Genomic DNA, 807 nt, shown 5'->3' on the forward strand with positions numbered 1-807 from the left:
GGATGGGGAAGAGGATTAAGTAATAATATAATATATGGATTCAGGCTTCGTGAAAAAATCATTTTGCTGCTGCTGTAACATAAAAACCTTCTTTAACTTTTTTCTAACATTAACGAAGCGTTTTATATGTTGTAATTACTTTTATTCAAACTTCAAAGAAGTTATTAATTGGCTTTTCGCGAAATACACCCAGGGCTGGGGAATAATAATGTATATCCTGAAACGTCGTGCTTTTGAAGGAAAACGACCCTCATCTGCAGTCACAGCGGCCACAAAAAAATCTGTACAAAAATATCCAACAAAGATAGAAGTGCCACATCGCAGAAATGAAGTCATGAATCTACAATCTCTTAAAATTGATACCATTACGATTTCCAATTTGTGGCTCTGTACTTTTTCCCATTTGTGTTTGTTTTTTACAGCGATCGCAACGCCATAAGGTCATATGAGCGCACGGGACACACTGGGCATTTTCAGTTTAGTAGGAATTAATTTTGAATTTTGCCGGGCGGCGGCCGAAGCCTACCTTTATAGATTTCAGGGACACCAAGGGATCTGTAACGTGTTTTTAGCCCTTATCCGAGAAGGCTTGGTGTTAAAATCTTATCTGCTCTAAGATCAGGGGTGTGTCTGAAAGACAGCAGTATGAAGGAGCCAAAGATTAGCAAGAGAATAGCCGCAGAAAGAGCCAAGAACCCAGAGAAGGGGTTTGGGGCTGGGGGAGAAAGTGAAGACAAGACGAAAGCAGACGACATTGCATAAGTATAGTAGGGAGCAGAAAATGATGTGAAAACAGAAAATGTGTAT

The sequence above is a fragment of the Aplysia californica genome, unplaced genomic scaffold (assembly GCF_000002075.1).
Source record: "Aplysia californica isolate F4 #8 unplaced genomic scaffold, AplCal3.0 scaffold00094, whole genome shotgun sequence".
NCBI lineage: Eukaryota > Metazoa > Mollusca > Gastropoda > Aplysiida > Aplysiidae > Aplysia > Aplysia californica.